This window comes from Palaemon carinicauda, chromosome 1 (genome assembly GCF_036898095.1).
Source record: "Palaemon carinicauda isolate YSFRI2023 chromosome 1, ASM3689809v2, whole genome shotgun sequence".
NCBI lineage: Eukaryota > Metazoa > Arthropoda > Malacostraca > Decapoda > Palaemonidae > Palaemon > Palaemon carinicauda.
The window spans coordinates 144,291,332-144,306,331 of NC_090725.1; the positions used below are offsets into that span (position 1 = coordinate 144,291,332).

General features: G+C 36.8%; 2 long non-coding RNA genes across 4 annotated transcripts in view; one reads left to right on the forward strand and one right to left on the reverse strand.

The window, feature by feature from the left end:
- LOC137643336 (uncharacterized) overlaps window positions 1–7,595 on the forward strand; it is a 123,851-nt gene extending 116,256 nt beyond the window's left edge. For 2 of the 3 annotated variants that reach the window (XR_011044928.1, XR_011044929.1), the window contains exons 3-4: window positions 6,771–6,892; window positions 7,321–7,593. This is a non-coding gene — a long non-coding RNA (uncharacterized lncRNA). Of the gene's footprint in view, window positions 1–6,770; window positions 6,893–7,320 lie in introns of all 3 variants that reach the window. The other variant, XR_011044927.1, reaches the window with a different exon arrangement.
- A 92-nt stretch (window positions 7,596–7,687) lies between these two features.
- The window catches only part of LOC137643350 (uncharacterized), a 31,294-nt gene continuing 23,981 nt past the window's right edge, over window positions 7,688–15,000 (reverse strand). Inside the window, exon 3 of the long non-coding RNA XR_011044930.1 lies at window positions 7,688–7,866. This is a non-coding gene — a long non-coding RNA (uncharacterized lncRNA). The remainder of the gene's footprint in view (window positions 7,867–15,000) is intronic.

A 15,000-nucleotide genomic window follows, 5' to 3' on the forward strand; every position in this document is an offset into this window, starting at 1 on the left:
TCAGTTGCACGAGTCTCTCTTTCCCTATTAGAGTTGTTGACTCCATTATATTATTATTATTACTTGCTAAGCTACAACTTTCTTTGGAAAAACAGGATGCTATAAGCTCAGGGGCTTCAACAGGGAAAATAGCCCAGTAAGGAAAGGAAACAGGGAAAAATAGAATATTTTAAGAACATAATTATATTATTATTATTACTTGCTAAGCTACAACCCTAGTTAGAAAAGCAGGATGCTATAAGCCCAGGGACTACAACGGAGAAAATAGCCAGGTAAGGAAAGGAAACAACGAAAAATAGAACATTTTAAGAACACCCTTATATTATTGTTATTACTTGCTGTTACAACCTTAGGGTGAAAAGCAGGGTGCTATAAGCCCAGGGGCTGCAACAGGGGAAAATAGCCCAGCAAGGAAATGAAACAAGGATAAATAAAATATTTTTAGAACAGAAATAACAGTAAATTAAATATTTTCTATATAAACTTTTTCCTCTCTGCAAGAGATCGAAGATACTGCTCTCTCTCTCTCTCTCTCTCTCTCTCTCTCTCTCTCTCTCTCTCTCTCTCTCTCTCTCTCTCTCTCTCTCTTTATTGATGCTTATTGTTACTCCTTCATGTGTTTTCTTTAGTTTTGATGTTTATGAATTTTCTCTCTATCCATTATTATAAAACCAGCTCTTCAAAACAGCTGTTATAACATTTTAAACCTTTTTTCATTTGTGTCTGTACATCACACCGTTTCATGAATCCAGACTCAAAACCTACATTCCTACCAATATTCCTTATCACTCTAGGATTCCTATTACTGAATCTGATAACCTTTCTTGATGTTTATTCTCTTATGATTTTCCTAATTTAGGAGAATATATGGAGGCCATCTGTAATGGATGACTTTCTTTCAAAGATCATTTTAATGTCTGGTAATCTTTCAATTTTTTTTTTTATACAAAAGGCAACAGAAATATTTTTCCCCTTCCCAAAACTGGGTCATCCACCTCCCTGTCATATTTGCTAGCCTTAATGGAAAAAATTTAATCTCTGGTATTTTTTCCAATTACTGTTCATAAGACAACAGAAATATGTCCCTCTTCTAAGAAGTGATATACCAAAACTAGGTCATCTACCTCCCTCTACCAAATTTGCTCCTCTTAGTACATTTCTCGCATCGAAGCTTTCTTACTATAATTAGTGATACTGTCTACATGTATTATGCATTACATTTAGTACTTAGTTATGTACTGAACTTATCCTCTCTCTCTCTCTCTCTCTCTCTCTCTCTCTCTCTCTCTCTCTCTCTCTCTCTCATTTTCTTAACGATGTCTGTACTTCTCACATTTGTTATGATTCCAAAAACATTTTTTCCTACTGACTGTTGTGATTCTGATCCTAACACTTGCCTGAATGTTGTTGGTTTTCCCTTCCTGGAGTAAGTGAAGACGACATAGATACCTTGAGTGTTGTAATAACTGCCCGCCATATAGTAGAACAGTCACCCCTCTACATATTCCCTATTTCTTCCTAATAGAAATTTGGTATCGAAACTTTATTACTCTGAATAGGCACACCATCTATTATATTTTGTACACAGGACTGGTTCGACCTGGCTACCACAGACCCATTAATACAGTATCCAGATAGCCATTTTCCTATCTAAAGTTTTAGCTTGCTACTCATTCTTCAAGAGGTTTCTATTTCTTAAAGCCTCATATTTGTTTTTGCTCTGTTTTTAACAAGTTATATTATTTGAGCAACCGTAAAGATATCCCTTAATTTCATTGCCATGTTAGCAAAGGGTTGTAATCTGACATGCATCTAAAACTATTTAGATAAAATTGCCACGATCTCCAGTCATTAAGTAATGTTGGTTTAGGTATACTGACCAAATTCTACAAATATGTGATTGAATATATTCCTGTCGCAATAGATTTTTGGTATAATTGTCATGCTAGAATGTTGCACTGTTGCAATAGATTTTTTGTATAATTGTCATGCTAGAATGTTGCACTGTTGCAATAGGTTTTTGGTATAATTGTCATGCTAGAATGTTGCACTGTTGCAATAGATCTTTGGTTTAATTGTCATGCTAGAATGTTGGACTGTTGCAATATATTTTTGGTATAATTGTCATACTAGAATATTGCCCCCTGTGGCCGGGGGGCATAAAAACCATTAGAATAGCGCCAACGTATCCTTGCGTGTCGTAAGAGACGACTAAAAGGGACGGGACGAGGGGGCTAGGAGCCCCCTCGTCCCGTCCCTTTTAGTCGTCTCTTACGACACGCAAGGATACGTTGGCGCTATTCTAATGGTTTTTATGCCCCCCGGCCACAGGGGGCAATATTCTAGTATGACAATTATACCAAAAATATATTGCAACAGTCCAACATTCTAGCATGACAATTGAAAGAGGAAGAGCAAGAGAATGTGTGGCTTTATCCCTTAGTTAATGGATGACAGGTAAAGTAGTGGAGTGAAAGGAGATATTATCTACGTTAATGTGGGTAAGAGTTAGGTTGGGTAGGGAATGTTGGGCTTTTGTCAGTGCGTATGGGTCAGGTTGTGAGAAAAGTGGAGAAGAGCGGAATGAGTTCTGGGATGAATTAACTATGTGTGTAGAAGGAATGGGTAGAAGGAATTATGTAGTCGTCATGGGTGACTTAAATGCTAGAGTGGGCATTGGAGAGATAGAAGGTGTGTAGAAGGACTGGGTAGAAGGAATTATGTAGTTGTCATGGGTGACTTAAATGCTAGAGTGGGCGCTGGAGAAATAGAAGGTGTCATTGGGAAGTATGGTGTACCAGGTGAAAATGAGAGTGGTGAGAGACTGGTAGATATGTGTTGAGCAAGAGATGGTGAAAAGTTATAGCCTTTTCAAAAAGAAAGATAAAAACAAGTATACATGGGTAAGAGTGGCAAATGCAAGAGTGGTAGAAAGGGCATTAATGGGTTATGTGTTGATAACTAAAAGAATGTTTGGAAGATTGAAAGACGTGCATGTGTTTAGGAGTATGGCTAATGGTATGTCTGATCATTTTTTGGTGGAAGGAAAATTAGTTGCAGCAAAGGAGTGAGGGAATAGAGTAGGTGGATGTAAAAGGGAGCTAGTGAGGGTTGGAGAGCTAATAAAACCGGGGGTAAAAAGTAAATATCAAGAAAAGTGGAAAATGGCATATGACGAAGTGAAAGTAAGAGAAACTGGTATTTTAGAGTAGGAGTGGAAGTTAGTAAAAGAAAATTTTGTTGGGATTGCAAGTGATGTGTGTGGCAAGAAGTTTGTTAGAGGCAGCATGAGGAAGGGCAGTGAATGGGGGAATGAAGGAGTGAAGGTAAAAGTGGAAGAGAAAAAGACTGCTTTAGAAGAATGGCTGCAGAGTAATAGTGAAGAGAAGTATGAAAGATATATAGAGAGAAAAATGTGGAAGTAAAGCGCAAGTTAAGTGAGGCAAAGAGGGCAGCTGACCTGAGGTGGGGTCAGGGATTGGGTCATTCATATGGAGAGAATAAGAAATTTTGGAAAGAAGTGTAGAGAGTAAGGAAGGCTGGTTCAAGAATTGAAGAGACAGTGAAAGATAGAAATGGAAGGTTGTTAAAAGGAGAGGAGGCAAGGAAAAGGTGGGCAGAGTAATTTGAAAGTTTACTGAATGTTGAGGATAATAGGGAGGCAGATATAATTGCTGTTGCAGTTGTTGAGGTGCCGGTGATGGGAGATGAGAATGAGAGAGAGATTACAAGAGAGGAAGTGAGGAGAGCACTAGATGAAACGAGAGTAGGAAAAGCATCTGGAATGGATAGTGTGAGAGCTGAGATGTTGAAGGAAGGGGTGTGACTGTACTTGAATGGTTGGTGAGATTGTTTAATATGTGTTTTGTGTTGCCAATGCTACCAGCAGATTGGGTTTGTGCGTATATTGTACCACTATACAAGGGCAAGGGAGATGTGCATTAGTGTTGTAATTCAAGGGGTATTAGTTTGTTGAGTGTAGTTGGAAAAGTGTATGGTAGAGTACTGATTAATAGGATTAAGGATAAAACAGAGAATGCAATCTTAGAAGTACAGGAAGTTTTTAGAAGAGGTATGGGTTGTATGAATCAGATTTTTACAGTTAGGCAGATATGAGCGAAATATTTAGCAAAAGGTAAGGATGTGTATGTTGCGTTTATGGATCTGGAGAAAGTGTATGATAGAGTTGATAGGGAAGCAATATGGAATGTGATGAGGTTATATGAGTTGGTGGAAGGTTGTTGCAAACAGTGAAGAGTTTCTACAAAGGTAGTAAAGCATGTGTTAGGACAGGAAATGAAGTGAGCGATATTCCCTATTTCTTCCTAATAGAAATCTGGTATCGAAACTTTATTACTCTGAATAGGCACACCATCTATTATATTTTGTACACAGTACTGGTTCGACTTGGCTACCACAGACCCATTAATACAGCATCCAGATAGCCATTTTCCTATCTAAAGTTTTAGCTTGCTATTCATGCTTCAAGAGGTTTCTATTTCTTAAAGTCCCTTATTTGCTTTTGCTCTGATTTTAACAAGTTATATTCTTTGAGCAACCGTAAAGATAGCCACTTTCCTATCTTAAGTTTTAGCTTGGTATTCATTGTTCAAGAGGCTCCTATTTCCTAAAGACACTTATTTGCGTTTACTCTGTTTTTAACAAGTTATATTCTTTGAGCAACGTAAAAATATCCACTTTCCTATCTAAAGTTTTAGCTTCCTATTCATTCTTCAAGAGGTTTCTATTTCTTGAAGTCTCTTATTTGTTTTTGCTCTGTTTTTAACATGTTATATTCTTTGAGCAACCGTAAAGATATCCCATCCAGGACTCTGAAGTAGCTTAATTTCATTGCCATGTTAGCAAAGGGTTGTAATCTGACATGCATCTCAAACTATTTAGATAAAATTGCCACGATCTCCAGTCATTAAGTAATGTTAGTTTAGGTATAGTGACCAAATTCTACAAATATGTGATAGAATATATTCCTGTCGCAATAGATTTTTGGTATAATTGTCATACTAGAATGTTGCACTGTTGCAATAGATTTGGGGTATAATTGTCATGCTAGATGTTGCAATAGATTTTTGGTATAATTGTCATGCTAGAATGTTGGACTGTTTCAATAGATTTTTGGTATAATTGTCATGATAGCATTTTGGACTGTTGCAATAGATTTTTGGTATAATTGTCATGCTAGAATTTTGGACTGTTGCAATAGATTTTTGGTAGAATTGTCATGCTAGAATGATGTACTGTTGCCATAGATTTTTGGTATAATTGTCATGCTAGAATGATGTACTGTTGCAATAGATTTTTGGTATAATTGTCGTGCTAGAATTTTGGACTGTTGCAATAGATTTCTGGTATAATTGTCATGGTAGAATGATGTACTGTTGCAATAGAGTTTTGGTATAATTGTTATGCTAGAATGGTGTACTGTTGCAATAGTTTTTTGGTATAATTGTCATGCTAGAATGTTGGACTGTTGCAATATATTTTTGTTATAATTTTCATGCTAGAATGATGTACTGTTGAAATAGATTTTTGGTATAATTGTCATGCTAGAATATTGGACTGTTGCAATAGATTTTTGGTATAATTGTCATGCTAGAATGATGTACTATTGCAATAAATGTTTGGTATAATTGTCATGCTAGAATGTTGGACTGTTGCAATATATTTTTGGTGTAATTGTTATGCTAGAATGTTGGACTGTTGCAATATATTTTTGGTGTAATTGTCATGCTAGAATGTTGGACTGTTGCAATAGATTTTTGGTATAATAGTCATGCTAGAATGTTGGACTGTTGCAATAGATTTTTGGTATAATTGTCATGCTAGAATGTTGGACTGTTGCAATAGATTTTTGGTATAATTGTCATGCTAGAATGTTGCACTGTTGCAATAGATTTTTGGTATAATTATCATGCTAGAATGTTGGACAGTTGCAATAGATTTTTGTTTTAATTGTCATGCTAGAATGTTGGACTGTTGCAATATATTTTTGGTGTAATTGTCATGCTAGAATGTTGGACTGTTGCAATATATTTTTGGTGTAATTGTCATGCTAGAATGTTGGACTGTTGCAATAGATTTTTGGTATAATAGTCATGCTAGAATGTTGCATTTCAATCTTGTTCTCTGAGGACATTGTTTGATATTGACACTATCCAAAGAACCTCTCACTTCGACCTTTCTTCTGCAAGAACTTAATGTCTCTTTTCCATGCTTGTGTTTTACTGATTACTCATTCAAGACTGTTTAAATGTTTAGTTTTCATGTTTTATTAATTGTCTTAATTATTACTTTATACATATAAAAATCAGCAGTTATAACATTGTGATTCTTTACTCAGTTGTCTGCACTTGTCATAGTTTTATAAATAGTCTCTCAAAACTAACACAGTATTTCTGTCACTGATTCTGACAACCTAACTTTTCTCTTCCCTCTCTGAGCTTCTTAATATAGGTGAATATATCAAGACCATAGTTTTATCCTTGTATTGAGTAACGAGGAATATTATATTTATAATTTTCATCCATAATCCAGCATTCTAGTATTTTAATGCAATTTACATTTTTTCTCAGTTTAGGCTTCATACTGTGATGTCTAGGATGAGTTATGAGTTGCCATATTAGTGTTCCTGAATATTTGTTTAAATTCCATTGACACCGTTTATAACTAGGAGGAATGACTTGACTGGTATGCAGTACTTGTATAAGGTATGGCAGTCTTGAGTTTATAACCAAGTTTCATTATGATTTCAGGAAGTGATGTTAAGTTGAAGTTTACAAAGGGGCAGTCGTGGAAGAGGCTGGTAATGGACGGGAACCCTGGCTTTCTGGTACATGTAGGAGGAGTAGTTGTGGAAATGATCTTCCTAATTTAGGTAAATATATCTTGGTCATCCAGATGTACTGAATGACTTTCTAAGATTGTTTTAATGTCTGGTATTCTTCAATTTTTTTCTTTTTTTACAGAAGGCAACAGAAAGTTGTCTGTTTTTCATCTTGTTTTTTTTATAAATCCAGTCTCAAACTTGCTTCTTGATAAAGATGAATATATCAAGACCTTTATTGTATTAAGTAAGGAGGAGTATTATATTTATAAAATTCGTCCAGATTTCACCTTTCTAGTATTTTATGCAATTTATTATTTGTTTCATTTCATACTGTGGTGTGTATGAATAGGAAAAGTTATGAGTTGTACCCTGAATATATTTTTGAAATTGCATTGACATGGTTTATAAATAGGTGTAATGATTTGAATAGTATGCAGTAGTTTAGAGTTCATAAGGAAGTTTCAACAATATTTAAGGAAGTGATGAATTGGAGAGAAGATTTTCAAAGGGGCAGTTGTGGAAGAGGCCCGTAAAGAACAGAAAACAAGGAACGGAAGGGAACCCTGGTTTTCTGGTTTATATATATATATAGAAGGGAGGAGCTTGTGGAAACTATCCCCCAAAAATGAAGAAAATATTCTATATGGCAACTCTTGGGCCTAATTGTTTCTCTCCAGTAATGCCTCCCTTATACCACTATTGTACAGAATGTTTGTTTTTGGTTATTATAAATTATATTGTATTTACAAAACAATTTTGGCTTTAATAAAATTACATACATAGATTTTACTTTCATTTATTCTTTCAAATGAACAATCAAATTACGTACATAGATTTTACTTTCATTTATAATTTCAAATGAACAATCCTGCTGTCAATGACAAAAAAAAAATAAATTGTTATGGATCCAGTGTCAAGTTCGCTCTGGATTACCAGCAACTAGTTTATGTTTCTTGCTCATCGGCGACCCTCTTGCGTCTCCGTTGTATTGTGTGCATGAAATTCACGACAGTTGAGCTTATCTGTAAAATGAGAAACATGACAATTATAGTTCAGCTTAATAAATAATACACATACTTGCATAATATTGAATAGGGATAAAATATGTGTATTACTATAAAAACATGCATAATATTGAATAGGGATAAAATATGTGTATTACTATAAAAACATGGTTTTGCGATTTATAATGCTATTTCCTGTCTTTTATATCAACCATTTTTGTCCCTGTTAAAAAAACTAATACAAAATATATTCTTGACATTTTTAAGACAGTTGAAATATTGAAAAGTTTGAAAGTTTTTAAAACATTCGTCAGAGTTCCCAATGTCTAATATAACATAACATTCGTCAGAGTTCCAATGTCTAATATAACATAAATGTACAATTTTATAGTACACGTTTCGAAGATATTTGCAGTAGTCTTCCCCGGGACAAACATGTGCATTATAAATAGTGTAAAGTCAATAAGACGACGCTACATCAGCAAGAGCGATGTTGGTAAAGGTTACAATACAAACATGATTAAAATGGTTGATAAGGAAACAATTAAAATAGTTGTGCATAACTGTCCATAAAACTTCCTAGTTGTGCATATAAAACTCACCTTAAAAGTTGAACGTATAAAACTGTCTTTAAATTTAATAAGGAAACAATTAAAATAGTTGAGCATATAAAACTTCCTAGTTGTGCATATAAAACTGTCCTTAAGAGTTCCAGTTGTGCATATAAAACTGTCCCTTAAAAGTTCCAGTTGTGCATATAAAACTGTCCTTGAAATAGTTGAACATATAAAACTGTCCTTAAAACTAATAAGGAAACAATTAAAATAGTTGTCCGTATAAAACTGTCAAAACTTCTTATTTATGACTCAAAAAGGCAAAAATGGCTGGGGGTAATCTAGTCCAAAAGCCAATAGAGAATTACTTCAGTGAAAAACACCATTGCACAGACACATTGGTTAGTCAAAGAAATACAATAAGAGAGAAATGAAAGAAACATGACATTGTCGATTGAAAAAGGACACAAACAGTTTTGAATGAAAAGGGACACTAAAACAGATTTAAATTGTCGATTGAAAAGGGAAATAAAACATTTGAATTGTCGATTGGAAAGGGACACAAAAATTGATTTGAATAGTCGATTGAAAAGGGACATTAAAGGAGATTTTTAATTGTGGATAGAAAGCGACACAAAAACATATTTGAATTGTCGATTGAAAAGGGACACTAAAACATATTTAGATTGTCGATTGAGAAGGGACATTAAAACAAAATTGAATAATCTATTGAAAATGGACACTAAAGCATTTGAATTGTCGATGGAAAAGGGACACTAAAACATTTGAATTATCCATTGAAAATTGACACTAAAACAAATTTGAGTTGTCGATTGAAAATGAGACACTAATACAGATCTGAAAGACACTAAAACATTTAAATTTTCAACTGAAAAGGGTCCCAAAAGCAAATTTAAATTGTCGATTGAAAAATGACAAATATATTTAATTGTCCATAAAAAGGGACAAAAATTGATTTAAAATTGTCAACTAAAAAGGGACACAAAAACATTTGAATTGTCGATTGAGAAGAGAAACAGATTTGAGTTGTCGATTGAAAAGGGACGCTAAAACGGATCTGAATTACAGATTGAAAAGGAACAAAAAATATATTTAATTGTCCATTAAAAAGGGACAAAAACTCATTTGAATTGTCCATTGAAAATGGAGACAAATGTGAATTGTCAACTGAAAAGGACACAAAAACATTTGAATTGTCGATTGAAAAGGGACACTAAAACAGATCTGCATTGTAGACTGAAATGGACATAAAACATATTTCCCTTATCGATTGATAAGGGACATAGATTTGAATTGCCGACTGAAAAGGGACACAAAAACAAATTTAAAATCCACGTCAAGAGAAAAACAGTGATATTGTAAAGCATAAAATGCATGCCAATAAACAACAGCAACAATGAAGAAATAAGGAGGAGAGAGAGAGAGAGAGAGAGAGAGAGAGAGAGAGAGAGAGAGAGCTCTTTAAATAAATACGGAAATAGAGGAACTTGACAAAGTAAGCGGGGAAAGAAAGAGTAACCTTAATTAACCAGTTTATCAATAGCAACTAATTCCACCCCTGCCCACTAGAGAGAGAGAGAGAGAGAGAGAGAGAGAGAGAGAATCTTTTAAATATATATGGATATAAGAAACTTTAGATTAAGTAAGCGAGGAAAAAAAGAGTAACCTAAACTAACCAGTTTATCAACAGCAACTAAATGCACCCCTGCCCACTCCTCCTGTGAGAGAGAGAGAGAGAGAGAGAGAGAGAGAGAGAGAGAGAGCGCCTTAGCCTTAGCCTTATGCCTTACTTATGTTTGGGTTCCCCCAGGTCCCTCAGTGTGAGGCACCTCGTATATCCACCAGAGAGTTGCTAATGCATCTTCCGGTGTATTTTGCATCTTCCAGTCTTGGATGGTCTGGGATGCATCTTAGGTATTTATCGAGCTTATTCTTAAACACATCTACGCTCACTCCTGATATGTTTCTTAGATGAGCTGGCAGCACATTAAATAGTCGCTGCATTATCGATGCTGGTGCGTAGTGGATTAATGTCCTGTGCGCCTTTCTTAGTTTACCTGGCATATTTTTTGGCACTATTAATCTACCCTCGGCTTGCTCTTTCTGATATTTTTAGCTCCATGATGTTTTCAGTAATTCCCTTCTATTTGCTTCCATGCTTGTATTATCATGTAGCGTTTTCTTCTCCTTTCTAGACTGTATAGTTTAAAAAATTGCAGTCTTCCCCAGTAGTTAAGGTCCCTAACTTCTTCTATTCTAGCAGTATAGGACCTTTGTACACTCTCTATTTGCGCAATATCCTTTTGGTAGTGTGGGTACCATATCACATTGCAGTTCTCGAGTGTACTACGTACATAAGTTTTGTAAAGCATAATCATGTGTTCAGCTTTTCTTGTTTTAAAGTGTCTGAATAACATTCCCATTTTTGCTTTACATTTAGCCAACAGTGTTGCTATTTGGTCGTTGCATAACATATTCCTATTTAACATTACACCAAGGTCTTTAATTGCTTCCTTGTTTGTGATTATCTCGTTATTAGGTCCCTTGTATGCATATACCATTCCTTCTCTGTTTCCATAATTTATTGATTCGAATTTATCGGAGTTAAATACCATCCTATTTATTTCCGGCCATTCATATATTTTGTTTAGATCTCTTTGTAGTGAGTTCCTATCTTCATCACAAGTAACTTCTCTACTTATTCTTGTGTCATCGGCGAAACTTCTCACTACAGAGTTTTCAACATCACAGTCTATGTCTGAGATCATAATAACAAACAGCATTGCAGTTAATACCGTACATTGTGGCACACCAGATATTACCTGAGCTTCATCCGATTTCTCGTCATTTGCAACCACTATCTGTTTTCTGTTTTGCAGGAATTCTTTTACCCATTTTCCTATCTTTCCCACAATATTATGCTTTCTCAATTTTTTTCTAATATATTATGGTCTAACTTGTCAAAGGCTTTTGCAAAACCTAGATAGATCATATCTGTGTCTTTTTCATTTATCATATTTTTGTAAATTAAATGTTTTCATAGTGTGCTATCAGTTGGGTTTGTGTACTTTTTCCGGGCACAAAACCTTGTTTACCTATATTAAAAAAATTATTTTAACCAAATGATTCATTATTTTCTTTTTTATTATCCTCTCATACACTTTCATAATATGTGATGCTAGACTATAATTGCTTGCCTCTAGTCTTGATCCACTTTTGAAGATAAGGGTTATATGAGAGAGAGAGAGAGAGAGAGAGAGAGAGAGAGAGAGAGAGAGAGAGAGAAAATTATGCGAAAAATTAGTGTCAGAAAATATGTGGTCCATAAAATCCTTGAATCAATTACCCAAACAATCTCGCATTAATAATCATATGTTTACATTTATTAATTATTATTATTATTATTATTATTATTATTATTATTATTATTATTATTATTATTATTATTATTATTATTTTCATTATTTCTCGGTAGGAGACCCTCCTTCAAACAGGTGGAGTTGAATACTATTGCTGTATCGGCAGAATTCAATTTCTTGTCCAATTTCTCAATTCTACAGACAATTCTCTTTGCAGGGTTGCTACATTCAGCTAGCAAGTTGGCGAAGTTCATCAGGTGGGTGAAGAATACAATTCAGGTTAAGGCTGGATGTAATTAATACAAGTACAAGTAATACTCAAAAATTACAACAGGTAAAGTCAGGAGTGGATTGCGATGCATTTCGGAATGGCTTGCTCCGTCTTCAGGCGAGAAGTGAGGCTCTGGCCGGATCTGGGTCCTTATATATCCCGGTTCTGGTTCGTAGAAAGGGGCCTCGAATTTTGATTGGCCGAGCGGAGGTTATAGGCTCGGGTGACGAAACCACTGACCTTATCGCTGATAGAGTCTACAGGGACGAGACGACACCGGAATTGAATATTCCAGAGCAAGCCCTTTGGACCCTCCTTGCCATCTGCACTAAGAGGGCCCCCTTTACTACTCATCGTGGGCATATGTACCTACAAAATGATGGCGTGGCGATGGGCTCGCCCTTGGGTGTACTCTATGCTAACTTCTACATGGGAGTAGTAGAGGAGAGGGTATTCTCCCAAGTCGAGTGCCCCCTCGCTTACTTAAGTTATATTGACGATACTTTCGTCAAAGCTACTTCCACCGAAGCCATCGAGAACCTAAGGAGGACCTTTGAGGACAACAGCGTCCTCCACTTCACCCTTGAGAACAGCGTCGACAACAGCCTACCGTTCCTGGACGTCTTGATTTCTTCCACCAACGAGGGATTCCACACCACTGTCTACACCAAGCCCACAAATCTTGGCATGTGTTTAAATGGCGAGAGTGAATGCCCTGCCCGCTACAGGACCTCGACCATCAAGGCCTTTGTACGCAGGGCCTTATCACACTGCTCAACATGGACAGACACCCACAAGGAGCTGGAAAGGGCCGCACCAATAACGGCTATAGCAACAAGCAAGTCCAGCGTGAAGTGAGGACAGCTATTGATAAGTGGTATGGGTCCTCTGCGGTGGAAGGGTCCGACAGCACCAGCCAGGGGTCCGACACCTCCACCGACGGATCTAGAGACATTAAACTTTTCTACAAAGGCTTCATGCACGCAGAATATCAGCGGGATGAGAAGGCCATTAAAGACATCACCACCAATAACGTGTCACCTACTGACGAGACCACGAAATTGAAACTGATCATCAATTATCAGACTGAAAAAACCCGCAGCTTGATCATGAGCAACAATCCAGCGCTCCCTGATAATGACCCTCTGAAGAAGACAAATATGTAGTCTACTCTTATCAATGCCCAGTCCGAGGATGCCCCGGCAAATACATTGGTATGTCTACAATGAAACTTTCGAAGAGGATTTTGTGTCACGTCCAGCAAGGTGCTATAAGAAATCATGCCCTACAGCGACATAACACCCAAATTAGCCGGGCGGGACATCGTCGCCAATACCAAAATTATCGGCAGCGCCCCGGACAGCAGGCGCTTACGAATATTGGAAGTCCTGTTAATCCAGAACGAGAAACCAGCGTTGAATACGACTCAAGAGATGTTTCTCCTGCCATCCTGTCGCCGTATCAACGCTAGGAACCAAGAACAAGACCCCAAGAACGATGACAACCCCGATCCTGACATCCCCACAAATGGAGAAATCGTCTGGCCGAATGCTGATTTTGGCGGCGAGCATGGTCCGGAATTCCAGTCTGCTGAGTGAGGGAATGGGCTGCCTGACTTTGAGCCCGTCTTGGCGTGCGCCACAGCCAATCAGGGAGGTCGGATACCTCTCTCAGCCCAGTCCACTGAGCGAGAGAGGAGCTTGCCTGACTTTTTGGCTGGCTCGGTGCGCGTCTTGACCAACTCAGGATTCAGGATTCCTTCCTACCTCTCAGCCTGGGAGGCTGAGCCGAGCTCGTTGTACATCAGCCACCCGAGCCTATAACCTCCGCTCGGCCAATCAAAATTCGAGGCCCCTTTCTACGGACCAGAACCGGGATATATAAGGACCCAGATACAGCCAGAGCCTCACTTCTCGCCTGAAGACGGAGCAAGCAGTTCCGAAACGCGTCGCAATCCTGACTTTACCTGTTGTAATTTTCGAGTATTACTTGTACTTGTATTAATTACATCCAGCCTTAACCTGAATTGTATTCTTCACCCACCTGATGAACTTCGCCAACTTGCTAGCTGAATGTAGCAACCCTGAAAAGAGAATTGTCCGTAGAATTGAGAAATTGGAAAAGAAATTAAATCCTGCCGATGCAGCAATAGTACTCAACTCCACCTATTTTCATTATTATTATTATTATTACTTGCTAAGCTGCAGCCCTAGTTGGAAAACCATGATGCTCTAAGCCCAAACCTCCAAAGAGAGGACAAATAGTTTTAATCGCTTTGTATTTAACAAACTCCCCCTAGTAATCATACTGTATAGTTAATTATACAAAAAAAAAAAATCACCTGATTAGTGGGGGAAACAAAGCTAATAAACTACTTATAAATAAAATAACTTGCTGGAAGGCTACATCGGAACAAAATTACTATTTTGGGTACTCTTTAAAACATTGCCATTGCTCATAATAGTCAAATGTGAACCCAGACCACGTAACTGTTGGGGCAAACACTATAGTGTAGTAACATTTCTAGTAAATGACAGGACTGTATCACTGTGGATTACCAAGAACAGAGTCGAGGATCACCAATACTCAACCCTATACTAAGACCGGTGATACTATTTTTTTTTATTTTTTACTTCATAAACTTTCTTCTTAAAGAGTGACAACTTCTTCATCGTGCCACGCATTGAAATAAATGCAGAGAGAGAGAGAGAGAGAGAGAGAGAGAGAGAGAGAGAGAGAGAGATTTACTATTGCCTATATTAAATACTTGCAAACCTTCGATTTTCAGGTATTAAAACCAAAACCTATATGTCATTTTGCATAGTAAAATGTATGCATTAACTCGGGTACTTTTCAACAAGTATTGTCTTGTGAATATACTGAAAAGTCTTGGCTATAATGTAAACTGGCCTATTTATATCTGAGAGTCAGGTAGCCGGCAGTAGTA